Here is a 16,102-nt window from a genome sequence, read left to right as displayed (position 1 = left end):
AGAAAGCATTCTAATTAAAAATTCCAGAAAAATCTCAAAAAAATACTCCTAAAAAAATCACAATATACTTTCGTTAAAATCCTAATTTTCGAAATTGAAATACTTTCTTCTTCGAAGATTTTCTTCGAGCGCGATAGAGAGCGTCCTAGATAAAAATTCCACAAAAATTTTCGAATGTCAAAAAAATATTCCTAAAAATCAAAAGAAAATATATCCAATTTTCGTCAGAATCCCAATTTTTTCGAAATTAAATAAATAAATAAAAGTTCCACAAAAATTTTCGAATGTCAAAAAAATATTCCTAAAAATCAAAAGAAAATATATCCAATTTTCGTCAGAATCCCAATTTTTTCGAAATTAAATAAATAAATAAAAGTTCCACAAAAATTTTCGAATGTCAAAAAAATATTCCTAAAAATCAAAAGAAAATATATCCAATTTTCGTCAGAATCCCAATTTTTTCGAAATTAAATAAATAAATAAAAATTCCACAAAAATTTTCGAATGTCAAAAAAATATTCCTAAAAATCCAAAGAAAATATATCCAATTTTCGTCAGAATCCCAATTTTTTCGAAATTAAAATACTTTGAAAGATTTCGTTCGAGCGCGATAAGAGAGCGGTCCTAGATAAAAATTTTTGAATCTCAAAAAAAAAAAAAAAATATATTCAACTTTCTTCAAAGTCCTAATTTTTTCGAGATTAAAATACTTTGGAAGATTTCGTTCGGGCGTGGTAATTAAAAATTCCAGAAAATCGAGGGAAACAAGGGAAAATCCATGAGGTACGTAACAACAAAAGCGTAGCGATCAGCTCGGTGTCTAATAAAAGGAGAGGGAAGAGGATGTACGGTGTATGGACGACGGTGAGGGGGATTCCCGTGTAAAGAGGGTACACTGTATAACGGCCCTATAAAATGACTAATGATGTAAGGTGGGTGTAAAGTGAAGCAGCTATTGATTCGTAGACGCGTAAATGACACGTCTATCGGCTACCGAGGCCACCAGTCATGCTGAGGTTTTAACTCTTAGCACGGGTGAACCCCCGAATCTCGCTCGACCGACCTATACAGATGATGATAAACGGTCCGCGCCAACCGTGGTGGCCACGGTTTACAATTACCCAGCAATATTTTTTCCACCGACCGCATTAAGAATAAACGGGAGATTCGTTTCATCGTCGCAGAAAACTCTACAACAGAGATCATCCACTTCTTTCTCTTCCTTCCCCCCCCCCCCCCGATTTTTATTGAACTTTCTCTTGGAAAAAAAAAAAAAAAAAAGAAAACTATTGGAAATTTTTCAATCAAGATCGTTACGATTTTTATTACGATTAAAAACGAAGACTTAGCATCGGTCGTTTAAAAAAAAAGGGGGGAAGAAGAAGGTGTTCTTAAGAAACGTGTCTAAAATTATCGAAATTTCAATCATTTCGAGATAAATCTTGGAAATTAAAAGTGAATTGGATTCTCACTATTTCAATCTTCTGGGTTTCATTCAAATTGGTAGGAGAAGCGTAGTAAGTAGATCTTGGATAACTATAAATTAATAAGGTAAATTAAGAGGCGATAAAGATGATATTTTCTATTATTGGTTAAACGATCGTTTCAATCGAAAGAAAAGAAGTTGGGATATATCTCCGGGAGAGAGGTATGAAGGGAAAGGTGTTTACTTCTGGTCTGACGTGGAATCCAATCAACGTCTCCATTGCGACTTGACCTTACCGAAAATTGGGTCGAGGATCCACGGGGATGATTAATGCTCGCGCTGATTAGTCTCGGGTCTTCGAGACGGACGAGTCTTCGACCATTAGCCATCCTATGATCTTTGTCCATTGGTCGGGTAACATTAGATTGTTCATAAGACAGGCATAAAATCATTTTAGCTGGTGGTACTTCTCTCCACCGACACCTTCGATTCCACGCAACTGATTGACATTTATTAATTATTCCTAGCAGCCTGTTTAATTTTTCTTCGTTCGAAACTTCTAACTTCTCGTGAATACAGACACTTCGTACATATTTCATAGTCTGCATTTCCTTTTCTCTTTTTTTACCACGTAATCTGTGAATCTGGACAATTTATTTTACTTAAACAATTTCCCCTATACGATATTTTTAATTAATCTTGATAATTTCTTAAAAAAAAAAAAAAAAATCATCGTTTCACCCAATTTCATAAAAAAAGAAAAACTACTTACGCGAGATTTATTTTATTCGCGTACGATCGCTTGTTGCGTCCGTAGCTTTCGCCGTTTATCAGTTAGGGCGCGCAAGGTTTGTTTATGTATGTTAACATGGCGTCGGCCTGTCTCCCCCATGAGCTCGGTTGATTTATAGGCGGAGCATCTGACAGTAGATACCACCCCCAAACTCGAGACAACAGCTGTTTCGTTCTGTGTGACAGTAACGCAAAAGTAACCTCGTTAAACTCCATCTATGTCACTTATTTTCAACTATAATTCGTGTACGATTATCCAAGAATCGTAATTCTTCGGCTACTTTTCCGATCACTTTTTACCGATCGTAGATTTATATTCAAAGTATTCTCTCTTCTATATCGACTATCGACGTTTCTGCTTTACCTACAACAGTAATACATTTTCGTTAGAGAGTTCTGAAATATCGACACGTTTTTACCGACGAGAAACAAAATATACTGACATCTTACTTAAAGTCTGTTCCCAAATATCGACCTTAAAAAATATTAGTACAGTGCATTGCTGGTAAGCTAGTATCTTGAGAGTGCGGATGGTAAGTTTCTTCTTATCCCACCAAACAATATAAAACGCATTATACGTTCATCTGGTTAGATGGCAACTTACCAGCAATGCACAGAATTTACATTTCTTATGCCTTATTATTACTAACATGTAACGTATATACGAAATGTCTTAAATTTAAATTTTTACATGCTATCATTTCTTACTAACTATAATAACACAACTTACTACTAATACAACTTAGTACAAACGAGACAAAACTCTTATGAAAAATTAAATTCTTAAAATAAGTTCTTAATATTCCTAGCATGCTCTATGTAAAAAAATAATCGCGATTGCAGCCAATTAGCTAGTATTATTTGCTACAGGCAATTGCTGTACAATAATTAATAATTATATTATATATAGCAAATAATACTGACCCAGGTCTCACCGCGTGGAGGTTGCTGCTTCGGAGACCCACCCTAACCACGACATCCCATCCACCCTCCTTTTGCGCAAAAATTTTTTTAATTACATTTTCAAATAAATTTTCCTTTTGATCCACATTTACAAACCAAAGTTGTGTAAACCAAAAGGAACTCGAAGGAAGGGAAACCGACGCGGAAATCTAAAATCTAAAGTAACATTTCTCAATTAAAATCAAGAGATGTTACCTTCTATCGATATCTTCATTCTTATCGCAAGAATGAAAATAATCGATAAGTTAGGAAGAAAGTGAAAAAGAAGGAAAAAGAAATAAGCAAAATAAAAGCATCCCACCACCGTGCGTTGCCCTGCGTGCATTGCGCTGCGTGCATTGCGCTGCGTGCATTGGAACTACAAGCATTTTCCCCATTAATTATCTACTTATCTATGCTACTCTATCTTATCTTATAATTAACACCGTTGCATGCACTTATAAATATATTTTGCTTAATCTATGTCTTATAAATTACTTATTTCTACATTCTTATTTCTATTTCTTTTATAATACTAATATTTTAATTTCAAATATTTCCTGCTTAACAAATATCTGAATAAATATAATAAACAGGAGAAGAAGGATGAGGGAAGGTATATATATCTTCCATGTTGAATCTTGAAAGAACGTGTCAATCTTCAACGTTGAATCTTGAAAGAACGTGTCAATCTTCAACGTTGAATCTTCAATGTTGAATTTTGAAGTGACAAGTACATAACATTTTTCTATCTGAAAAACTCAAAGTAGATTAATAAAAATCCAAAGTCTTAAATTCTACAAAGAAATTGAACATTTTGTTACATGAAATAATTAATTTACATATATTTCTTTCTTTTAATTTTAAAATACCTTTTTTTTTTTTTTTTTGATCCTTAAATCTTCATCCTAAAAGTTAATCAACCTGAAACAAACTCGTTCATTGGATTAGTACTTAAAAAACGAAAAAAATTGAATACCTGAAAAGGAAACAAGTTAAGAACAAAACAATAAAGTATCGTTAAATAATTCATATTTTTTTTTTTCCTAATCAAAATTTTGCAAATTCACAAAGATTCGAATTTGAAATTGAATTATAAATATAGTTCTACAAAGAAATTGAACATTTTGTTAAATGAAATAATTAATTTACATATATCTCTTTCTTTTAATTTTAAAATACCTTTTTTTTTTTTTTTTGATCCTTAAATCTTCATCCTAAAAGTTAATCAACCTGAAACAAACTCGTTCATTGGATTAGTACTTAAAAAACGAAAAAAATTGAATACCTGAAAAGGAAACAAGTTAAGAACAAAACAATAAAGTATCGTTAAATAATTCATATTTTTTTTTTTTCCTAATCAAAATTTTGCAAATTCACAAAGATTCGAATTTGAAATTGAATTATAAATATAGTTCTACAAAGAAATTGAACATTTTGTTACATGAAATAATTAATTTACATATATCTCTTTCTTTTAATTTTAAAATACCTTTTTTTTTTTTTTTTGATCCTTAAATCTTCATCCTAAAAGTTAATCAACCTGAAACAAACTCGTTCATTGGATTAGTACTTAAAAAACGAAAAAAATTGAATACCTGAAAAGGAAACAAGTTAAGAACAAAACAATAAGGTATCGTTAAGTAATTCATATTTCTTTTTTTTTTTTTTTTCCCTAATCAAAATTTTGCAAACTCGCAAAGATTCGAATTTGAATTTGAATTCAGAATGAAGAATTTTAAATATCGTAACAAATGAAAAAAATGTTCAGAGATAATAAAGTATTTCCAGTTTTAACCAGTGCCTTTTGGGATGCTGAAAAGAAGAAGGAAAAAAAGGTAGCCAGAAGGGCTACCAAAACACACAATCCACTCGATATACGAAGCCGAACAACGCGCGAGTGGAGTCTTTTCTCTTTCGCAACACTAATATACTAAAATTTTATTCATATAAAACAAATCGCGAAGAGTGCTTTGTTATACTACAAAATGCAATTCTTGATCGACAAAAAAAAAAAAAGAAAAAAAAAGACAGAAACGTTTCAATTATCCACGCAACTACTTTATTTACGCACTCGTGTTTAAATAAACGCAACACTAATAGCGCAAGACGCAGCCATCTTGGTGGCTGCTGCACACCCAATGCTCTTCTAACCGCATTAGGTGGTCCAGCAATTCCAGTCGAAAGTTTGGGCATGTCATCAACGCAACACTACTTTAAAAAACGCGAGTATTCATCAACGCAACACTAATCGCTAACAGTATAAATTGAATACAAAATTTACTATTAATTAAAAAAACGCGAGTATTCATCAACGCAACACTAATAGGATAAATTGAATACAAAATTTGCTTTATTAATTGAAAGCTACTTCAAACATTAATCGAAGGCTATATTATATTTTTGCAATTTGCAAATTCAAAAAAAAAATAAAAAGAAAATTACTCTAATTACAAGTATATATATATATATATATTGAAACACAACCGCGAAACTTTTCAAGTCGCAACACTAATTCAAACCGTTTTTTCGAGCGCAACACTAATAAAAATCGCGATTTGCCCGTGGACTGGACGATGACTGATGGGCCGGCATGCACTGGATCGGCCAGACGATACGTAACATTCACTACATACTCTAAAACGAGCACAGTAACAAAGTAGTAACAATGACCTCCCATTCTTTGAATCCCGGAAAAAAGATCCAAAAGATGAGAGGCCATTCGTTGCGACCCTCTTCGTGACAGTTTGTCGGGCCTCTTCGGTCTTCCTCCTTCGGGCGCGATGCCCGCTGAAACTTAAAAACTAGGCTCGAGATTCGTTAACCGTGGGAAAAGAAAAAAAGAAAAAAAAAAGGGCTAAAATCGAACGAAAGTGGAGAGCGCGGAACCTCGAGCTCGACGTTCGTTTCGTGACAAATAATTCGCGAGCGCGACGATTCGAAGAATGGATAGGCAAAGCAAGAGACGAGGTGAATTCTCCACTCGTGTCAACAGCCTCACCGTCCACTCTTCGAATCCCATTTCCTGAAACAGGTTGCCACGCGAGAAACGCGCCTACCCGACCAGAGACTGTGACAACCTGCCCGGCCCTGCCTACTTACGATTAACATTCGCACCAGAAGGCAAGCTACCTGTCCTACCTAGCCCTATATTTGAAAAAAATGGCAAAAACAGGCACACCAACACACTCTCTCCACGATTCTCACGCATAACGCTCGGGCGCGATAAGCCTACACTGGGGAAAGCGTCCCGGGACGCCTCCGACACCCGAGCTTGGCACGCTTCTCTCACGCTCTAACTTTACGTACCGTTTTACCTGAAATCGACTGACGATGGATAGCGGCCATTGCGTTGATTCGCGATAAAAATGCGGGAATCTAAATTTTTGATCGCGAATAATTGCGAACGAATATGTATTACGCGTATATATTATAAATTTGACGGCATTATCGATAATGCTGCTATTTAACGTGATATTTTTCGTACGTGTGAAATATAATAACAATCGAAACGACGCATCTCCACAGCCTAATCGCACGCACACACGTGTGGAGAGTACGTCGCGCACGACACACCAACGCATCGTCAGTCGCGTGAAAAATTTTCATTAGCTTATGAACTAAGGTCATCATGCTCACCGCCTTTCTCCCACCCAAGTAGCACCTGGGCACGTGGGTGGGGTCCTGGCAGTGAACACGGAAAGGGTTAAATCTGAAAATCCTGAGCTAAAAAAAGTGGCATTAGTCGTATCTATTTTTTTTTTTTTTATCTAACGGGCTAATTTATTTTATTTTATTTAATATTTTAATTTCATTTAATAATTTGATAATATTTTAATTTCTAAATAAATGCATCTAAATAAATGTGATGAATTTAACGAAATATTAAAACTGTATCAAAAAGTGAACAAGAAATTTATTTAAATCAAAATTAATAATTAATGAATTTATTTGAACAATTAATAATCCTCAGGCGATCTCTTAATCAAAGCAAATTTTCTAAAATGCAGTGTTAAAAAAAAATTCACTGCTTTGATTTTGAAATCTACCTGTCGCGAAATGTCTTCTTGCAAATTTAAAGTTTCATACATTTTTGTATACGAGAAGAATAAAATTATTTACTATTTTTATACTTCGAATTTCACTTGAAAAATCATTAATAATTGTTCAACACCCAAGCGATAAGTGAAATTGAAAATTATCTGATAATGCACTATATATTATTGAATATACAATAATTGAAATTTTTGTTGTAACGAAATCGGAGGACATCCGATTTCTTTACCGAGAGACATTCAGTTCAAAATTTTTTATTCATAAATATATATTCGTATATCGAGTACACTAATTGTGGCAAATTATAATATTTCCAACCACAAAGTGTACAAACTAATTATAATACCAATCGTGTTAATTAAAAATTTTGATAATATAAAATTAATCATCAATACTGTTTGCCATTGAACACGCGATATGCAAGAAGACCCTATCCTGATCTAATATAAATGAAACAAGAAAAATGTTACTACTCACGAGTATGATAAATATACTCGTGGTCACTGTGCTCGTGCAAAAATCTACGTATACAACCAGTCACCCGTGTCGATTCGGACCTTTCGTCCTACGACATGATTGAGTGACCAGAGGAACCAAAATGCATGCGACTCACCATTCGATGCGAAGAACTGCTGCTGTTGTAGCCCAGAAGTCGTCGAGGTAGAAGAAATCTTAAGAAAGAAAGGAATAAATCATAATTTAAAAAACACAATTCCGATTGTTTGAAATAATAATAAGATATTGTGAAATACATTGAATTATGCAATTACCTCTTCGCGTGATGGATGATCGCCTTATGCTCTTCGTACACTGACTCTACCCTGTACCCGAAAACGAATTGTATATAAATTTAAAAAAAATAAAAATAAGAAGCTAATAACGCGCCCGTTTCATGTTATAATCGGCGAGCAAACACTGATTCTACTTTCGCGTTTCATCATTCTAATTATATTTAATTGTTCTGCTCTAAAAAATATTGAAAATATTATCACGAAAAAAAACACTGACTCTATTAACCGCATTGCGCGCGGTCGCAAATATTTTTCAAATCTTCGTAAAGTCCAGCTTCAAGTCCTTTAACGAGAGAATAGAATATTAATTGTTGTTCTTGTGAAACAGCAGTTGTTATTAAAAAATTTTAGAACGAAGAAAAATAAGAGTCTATTAATTTTAATAAAAAGTTACCTCTTCGCGTGATGGATGATCGCCTTATTCTCTTGATACACTGACTCTACCCTATACCGAAAACGAATATTTAAAGAAAAAAAAAATAAAATAAAAGACTACTGACCCGTACGTTTAAATTACAATCGGCGAACAAACACTGACTCTACTTTCGCGAGATATTATAATAATTAAGTTAGAGCTATTGCTCTAAAGAACATTGAAAAAATACTGTCACGAAAAAAACACTGATTCTACTATAACCGCATTGCGCGCGGTTGCAAATATTTTTCAAATCTTCGTAAAGTCCAGCTTCAAGTCCTTTAACAGAGAATAGAATATTAATTGTTGTTCTTGTGAAACAGCAGTTGTTATTAAAAAATTTTAGAATGAAGAAAAATAGGAGTCTATTAATTAATATTCTAATAAATTTTAATAAAAATTTAAAATTACCTCTTCGCGTGATGGATGATCGCCTTATTCTCTTGATACACTGACTCTACCCTATACCGAAAACGAATATTTAAAGAAAAAAAAAATAAAATAAAAGACTACTGACCCGTACGTTTAAATTACAATCGGCGAACAAACACTGACTCTACTTTCGCGAGATATTATAATAATTAAGTTTGAGCTATTGCTCTAAAGAACATTGAAAAAATACTGTCACGAAAAAAACACTGATTCTACTATAACCGCATTGCGCGCGGTCAAAAAAGTGGGGGAAAAGTGGGATAAAAAAGAGAAGAAAATATTAAGTTTCAACATTTTCTTTCTTTTTTTCTATCTAGGCATCTGTTTAAGAAAATACTATTATTATTCTGAAACTGTTATTTTCCTATGAATTGAAAGTTATTGAAAAAATAAATTTAATCTATTTAAAATTAAAAAAGTATTTGAAATAAAAATTTAATTTTTTTAATCTCTTCTACCTTAATATTCGCAGTTATTGTATCGATTATATTATGAATTACTTAACAAGTCAATAATAATCAAATAAAAAAGAAGATAAAAATGTACGTATTACAATAATGTTACCACTTGTCCACAAAAAGTCACAAATATTTTATTGCGTCGAAATTTACAAGTCATTATGGCGTCCATGTTTGAATCCTTTTTTCCCTTTCTCGAGCTATCGGCAATTAGCTTCTAAAAAGACATAAAAGAAAATGAAATCTTTATAATAAATGTATGAAACATATAAACTAATTGATTATTATTAAAAAAAAAACTAACTTGTAATATAATTGAAGAAAGCAATGATAAAATATCCTATTCTAAAAATTCACGATACAATTTACCTGTAATTTTAACGATCAAATATGTTAATAAAGAAGAAAACAATAAAAAATTCTCGATTATAATATATACACGATTGAATATATATTAATTAAATAAGTAATATGTAACAAGTAAAAATAAACTATTGAAATAATAATTGAATTACATACCTGTTACAAATCGAAGCGTCTAATCGGCACGAATTTCAAAGACACAATGACGCATCATGGCTCGCGGCACAATTTCGATTATCGAAATTGTTATGAAGGGGATCGAGAGAGATGGTATGCTCGAGAGGTCGACAACAAATATCAAATGTAAATACGACCTCCAAATTCCTCGTATTCTATATAAATATTCCCAGCTACGACTAAGATATAAAAACACGCAATATATAACACGCAATAAGAATATACGTAATTAAAAATATGTAAAAATATTCTAAATCGTGATCCTTGATAAAATATATAAAAATCTTACCTGATTTCCATATACGTAATCCGATTGGCTCTTACATCTCGAAGCCATTCCGATAATCGAACGATATTCTGCACACACGAAAATCAAAGTAAAACACATGTATAATAAATGTATAATAAATATAATATAAAACAAACTAAAAAGTAAAAAATGTTAAAAGAACAATAATTGAAATCAAGATCGGATTCATAATAAGATTTATAATACGAACAATCGATAACTGTCGTATAGACGAGCAACGTAAAACGACAAAAAAGTATGAAAAACTATTTAATTTTGGAATATTGTTTAACAAATGATTAAACAAACACATATTGCGTATACAACACTACCGAAAGTTAAGAAATCACACTAAAATATTAATGAAAATTGTACAATTACGTACTTGTACCGGTGTAACGTATCCTACCGGCACGAGTTTCGATAATAGACTAACGCCATGCGCAATGATTCGTCTATCCGCTGGGTCCTAGAAGCTCTCTGATTGGTTGGAATAGCATGTTTCCTTTTCCAAAACCGCGCGACAATTTAAGTATCGTATAATATACTTTTAACACATTTTTAATTGAAAATAACTATAACATTTAATTTATTGTTAAAAAAAATAATAAGAATAAATAATTACGATTGATTTAACATAAAAATTAAATAGTTTTAACCAAATTAGAAAATATTATAGCATAATAAGGAAATTTAAAATGAAAATTTATTAAATCTGAAAAAATTATATAAAATATATAACAGTATAAAAAAAATAACGTGTAATATAAGTGAATTAAAAGAAAAATAAAAACGAAAAATAAAATTTAAACATAGTTTTTAATATTCGCTACACAAAATAAAATAAAAAAGATAAAAGATTAAAATTGATTAAAAATTTATTTAAATTAGGAAAATATAAGAGAGCAAAAAGAATAAGAATTAAATAAATTAAAAAATATATAATATAAAAGATACCTAAAACAAAATGCAATAATAAGAAGAAAAATATAAAAGAATTGAGAAAAAAATTTTTATAACAAGTTTAATATCTGCAATTCCAGTCCAACAATAACTAAATAAAATAACCAAAGGAATTTTATAATTATTTATATAATTTTAATGTAATTATATGTATATTATAATGTAATTATGCATTAGATTGGACTGCAGATATGCGTAGTTAGCTTGCCATCGCTTTCCATTAACGAAATATTTTTAGCATTTTCAAATGACTGTAATAAAATATTTTTAAAATAAGATATTCTAGAAAAATAGATTTTGGAAAAACGATGCCAATTACCAGGTCTCGTCAACGAGGAGGTGACCACGCATCGAGATCCAAAGATTAAAGTTAAAAAATAAAAATAAAAATATTAAAATCGATACTTAATGTAAACGAATTAAAAAAATATAAAATATAGCAAATGAATTAAAAACAAGAATTAATTATCGTTTATAAAAGTTAAATAAATATGAAAAAATTGTAACATAAAATATTAAATTAAACAATAAATTAAACAATAAATAAACAATACAAATATAAATAACTGAAACAAAATACAATTATCTAAATTAAAATACAATGAATCTTTACAATCTTTTCTTCATTTTTTAACGTAATTTAACGTAATTTATCGTTCGTCCAACGATGAGATCTAAATCGATTTATTCGTATATTCTCCTTACTGGCAGCATCCACGAAGATATCCTCTCAGACAAGGAAAAAATCGAAAATCAACTGAAAATCTGAAATTAGAGAAATTACAAAAAATTACAGAAAATTGAAAAGAAATTACGAAATCAGTCGTCAATTGTCCTCACTTTCACGATCACGATTTAAATCAGTAGATTTAAATCTTACGAAAGTCGCCAGACCAGTGATATTCGCCAGTCGTGGTCAGTCGAGGGTCGTCGACAACGGTCTGGCAGAAGAGACGACTTACGTTCTGATGATTTACGAGGACGATCGAGTACTCTGAGGGTAACAATGACTCTTGCAACCATAAAATAAAATAACGAGAATATAAGGATAAATTTAGGAAGAAAGTAGAGAAAAAAAACGAATAAGAAATTGGAGATGAAAATAATGAAAATAAAGGAAAAGGAGTAAAAGAATGGAGAATTTATACTTTTCTTCAAGTTTGGAGATCTTGATAATACGCTTACAATAAGTTGCAATATTAATTATTAATTCGTTAACTAATTAACATCTGTGACAAGAATATTCTCGTTAAAAAAAATTCTCGAGAAATAAAATAAAAATGAGGAGGAATTTTGACGAGAATATCTGTACAGATTTTATTAATATTTGCAGTCTAGTCTATCGATGATTAATCAATAATTAAATAATTAATCGATAAAGAGTATATATTACGTTTTAGACTAGACTGCAGATGTGCGTAGTTCTTGGCTTGCCATCGCTTTTCGAAAGTTAAATTTTAAATATTTGTAAGATATCTTTCAAATTAAAAAAAAAAATTTGAAAAGCGATGCCAATTACCGGGTCTCACCGACGAGGAGGTGACTACGCATCGAGACCCATCTGAAAAATAAGATATTTAAAAATTAATTTAAACAAATTAGGGAAATATATAATTAATGATAAGTATTAAATAAATTGAAATTATTATAATATAAAATATATAAGAAAAAAAGAAATCATATAAAAATTAAATAAACAATCATCTGATGGCAAAACATGCCAACTTACCATTTGTAGATAACAGATTGGCACAGTTACAGCTTACCATCTATCTATAAAAATGATAAAATATATCAATACTCACGAATAAATATAATACTACGAATAAACATATTACTTTAAACGCTCGTAAATAAAACACGTGTAATAGCTTCCATACATCTAAAGAGCTTAATGCTCAAATCACAACTGTTAACGTACAATCTTCCCTCACTCGGTAACTATATTTCGGTCAACAGACACTGTCAAACCCTATCGATAACAGTTGTTTGTAGATGAATATTTATAAATACGATGTTTTTAATATATTCTATTAATATTTTATTAATCCTATTTAATGATTTTTTATAAACTTATAATTTATTATATTTATTAATTTAAAATAGTAAAAATAAGAAATAAAAAAGGCAGATGTTAAATCTACTCCATCCACGACATCTATGCTTTCGTACGAAGAAGAAGAATACTGTTTTATCAATCGTCAGTAAATATAAATAAATATATATATATACTTTCATTATATTAACAACGAAATTTTTTACCTTCAAAATTATTCGTTAAACGAGTTTATGTAACAAACTCGACGATGATATTTTTATTAATTCCACTAATTATTAATTATTAATATTAGATATTCCTATTATATATATATATAAACGAAAATTTTAAACGAATAATATAATTTCTAATTATGTTATACGAACGTCTCCCTAAAAGTCTCAATAATCTTAAAAAATTTTACCAAAGTAGTTATATAAATTTATACATCGATCGGATACATCATACCCGATTGACTCTGCAACGTATCCATTCCATTAACGTTCTTTTCCTCTTTTCAACTCGTGTCCGAAAAATCAAGGCGGTATTGTGCCTTCTCGCGTTGAACGCCCGAGCCCTGGAACGCGTTTTCATTAAACGGAATTTCTTAATAGAAACTTTAGCCAGGATTGGCAGCATCTGCGAGAGAGTGACGTCGGACCCCGAGACCTTAGTTGGATTGAACGGGGGAACCGGCGATCCCGACGTGTGTTGACGCCCGAAATGCCGGCCGATCGATCTTCGTCAGACTTGATTTCGCAGCGGTACAATCATCCAACAAATAGAATTGTACGTTACCCTACCCGTACCCTCGAAAAACTTCACAACTGCCGTTCCTTGTCAACAGCCCCTTTTTCCCCGACTTACGTTTAAATCCCTCCCCTCTCTCACCGCCTCCTCGAAAATACGTACCTCCTCCGATCCACGCCGAAGAACTATTCCTTCTTCTCTCCACCTTCCATCGATCTCTTAATACTTAAAATTAGACGATGGATCTCTCTCTAGATCTCGTCTCGCGGAGGAAAGAATATTTTATAAAAAAAAAAAAAAAAAAAAAAAAAAAAAAAGAAAAGAACGTGTCTCTCGACGAAACGAAACATTTATTCGTTAAACGGTCGGCGAATAAGCGAACAAGAGTTTTTCGTTGCGGAAACGCCGGCGTGTTCGTAGCCACGCGTTTTATCGGCTGACGATCAGCACACGCGCGCATGATTGATTCTCATTGTCGGGCAGAAGTCGTTACCATATATTTAACCAACGACCACGCTCGTCTTAATTAAAACATTACCGCTGCGACCCTCGAGCGAGAAGAAAACCCGAGTGGCGTGCGGTGGCTTCCCCCCCCCCCACTTCCCCTCCTCCTCCCCCCGCATTTTTATCGCCTCGTAGTGGCCATTTTGATCTTTGCCTCGACCAACCAAAGTTGAAAGTAAATAACGACGAAGCGAAATGAAAAAAATTATCAGAGAATTTTTCCTCCGCGATCACCGCGAAATTGACGAATGAATAAAAAATGTCGTGGTATTTTGTACATATTTTTTTCTATTCCAATCTATTCACGCTCGATTCCTTCAAAATTCTCTCTCTCTCTCTTTCTCTCTGTGTGGCGTCTCTTCTCGAGAAAAGTGATGAGAGAAGAAAAGAGGAGAGGGGGAGGGGGGAAAGGAAAGCAAAGGAAAATGAAAAAGAAAGGAGGAGGAGGAGGAGGGCGAAAGGATAGGAGAGAGTGGTAAAGGCAAAAAGGAAGCAGTGGCAGCGCGAAGAATGTCATAGCTAGTTGTTTCTGGCCGAAGGGGGAGGCTGACACCTTCGTGATGGATGATCGCCGACCGCTAAAGCTGCCGTTGCCACCGCCGCCGCCGTCGGAATGGCCATTGCTGCTATTGCTTCTGTTGCTTCGAGTACTCCAACAAACTGCCAGGGAACGCTTCCATTTCCACTCCTCCTTCGTTTCCTCTCTCTTTCTCCGTTGTTTCGCGTGTAAAATAGGTCAGATCCGATCTATATACACAATTTTAACCTCTCTTTTACCCGATTCTTTGAAATCTTCAGCGCCTGGCTACCTTCGATTCGATTGAAATATTGGACCTTAAGACGGACGAATTAAGACTCGAATTAGTTGTGCAATTGGATCATGCAGACAGTTGAAAGTATTTCTACCAAAGAAGATTTTTCAAGAGATATTGCTTTACCGTTCGTGGCGCCATCTGGAAGAGCGTTCAAGAGTTTCCAGTGCAACAATTTCGATATACTTACTTGTCTGGTTGTGTCTCATGGTAGAACGTGGTAGAGAAGATTTAAAAATTGGAAATTTTAATTTGAGGGACGACGATGGTTCAACATGGATCGAGAAAGTTTTAATTGGAGGAATCGTTGGACGAAAATCCGAATCTCGAAAAAAAGGAAAGAACTTATTCGCACAGTTGATAAATTTAAGATGATCCTGCGTAAAAGTTATATAAATTCGAGCGAGAAGCTCGACACAAGGGAAAAATCGTCCAAAAGGGTGCCGTTTGGACGACCCACATATTGATCATCTTTTCCACGCGAGAGACGCAATAACGTTTCCCTCTCGTCTTCCTGTTTGTCAGTGCATTTCCTCCTCCATCGGCGGACCTCGTGGCGCGGTATCGCTCGGCTCGCATATTTCGCGGCGTGGCGAGGAGGCGGAGGGGAGCGGAGAGCGGTTGGCCGATCCATCAAAACGGCGTGTCAGTAGCCATTAGCACGCTCCCAACGGCACGGCGTCGAGTACCGTTGCCGCTACACACCCCCTGGATCCGCTCGATGCTTCCACCGTACTTTCCTTGCTCGCGGGAAAAATTCGCCTCTCTTCGCGGGAGGCCGCCTCCTCCTCCTTCTCCTCTTCCTTCGTTCCTCTGCCATCTTCCTTTGGATTAAGATGTAAAAGGGGAGGAGGAGATCTTAGGGGGAAGATTTGATTCTAGATTCGCTTTCGC

At 33.3% G+C, this 16,102-nt stretch overlaps 1 long non-coding RNA gene across 1 annotated transcript; it reads right to left on the bottom strand.

The window, feature by feature from the left end:
- Positions 1-1,556: 1,556 nt before the first annotated feature.
- On the bottom strand, positions 1,557-3,185 carry LOC116415155 (uncharacterized). Its single transcript, XR_015293129.1, has 3 exons — positions 2,662-3,185; positions 2,199-2,582; positions 1,557-2,070 (listed from the first exon to the last, which is right to left on the bottom strand). It is a non-coding gene; the product is annotated as an uncharacterized LOC116415155 (long non-coding RNA).
- Between the last annotated feature and the right edge of the window lie 12,917 nt (positions 3,186-16,102).

The sequence above is a fragment of the Apis florea genome, unplaced genomic scaffold, assembly GCF_048593485.1.
Source record: "Apis florea isolate Af1SG1 unplaced genomic scaffold, ASM4859348v1 contig_32_pilon, whole genome shotgun sequence".
In the NCBI taxonomy this organism is placed as follows: domain Eukaryota; kingdom Metazoa; phylum Arthropoda; class Insecta; order Hymenoptera; family Apidae; genus Apis; species Apis florea.
The sequence above is the reverse complement of the archived record's forward strand: the minus strand, read 5'-3'. Positions and strand labels throughout refer to the sequence as shown.